We start from the raw sequence: 840 nt of genomic DNA on the forward strand, positions 1-840 counted from the left end.
TAGTTAACAGTGTGAGGGCTAGGGTGCCTTCACACTGCACGGCCCCGGCCCGGCTGCCGGGTTGCAGCCGGGTCTCACCACTGGAAGGTCCGGCGGCCGGGCGGCCGCCGGGCCGTCTTTGCAGCCAGTAAACCGTGTGTGTGAAGGGGAGCTTTCACACACAACGGTTTTTTCTGAAGCCGTGTCTGATGCTGCGCACAGCATCACACACGGCTAAAAGCCGTCCTGTGTGACAGACACTGCCGGTTTCTCCCGGATGGCAAAAAGCCGGACAAAGTTTGTCCGGCTTTTTGCCATCCGGGAAAAACCGGAGTGTGTGTTACAGCCCTAAGGCTAAGCAGTGGAAGCTGGAAGGACCAGGAAGGAAGTAGACCTTATGGTCAAGTCCAGAGACACAGATTCGGATGGCAAATGAGAGGATCTTTTGGCAATCGGGGACACAGCTGCAGATTGACAAAGGGGCGGAGCTTATCGACGTCTGGGGGTGGAGCTTATTTCGAACCTGGGTATGATGAGCTTCGCCCGACAGCATGGAAGGGACGGAGGCGGCTATTTTGCACAGCTGCTGGCAGCTTGGGTGGGGTTAGGCAGAGCTTTGCCTGGCCCTGACAGGACTCGAGTGGGAGAGTGCTATTGGTGATGACAGGAGAAAAGTTTTTTTTTCTGTCATCACTATCTGAGCTGCAGGAAACTCTCTGGGCCTATTTTCAATGGGGGGCTTGGAGCTGCAGCTCCATCCGCCCCATTGTTAATCCGGCCCTGGGCGTAGCCATAAGCATCTGCGTGCTGAAACTGCCATAGCAGTGGTGTATGCATTAAGCAAGCCTATTTCTTTCATGG

This window comes from Pseudophryne corroboree, chromosome 5, assembly GCF_028390025.1.
Source record: "Pseudophryne corroboree isolate aPseCor3 chromosome 5, aPseCor3.hap2, whole genome shotgun sequence".
NCBI classification, from domain to species: domain Eukaryota; kingdom Metazoa; phylum Chordata; class Amphibia; order Anura; family Myobatrachidae; genus Pseudophryne; species Pseudophryne corroboree.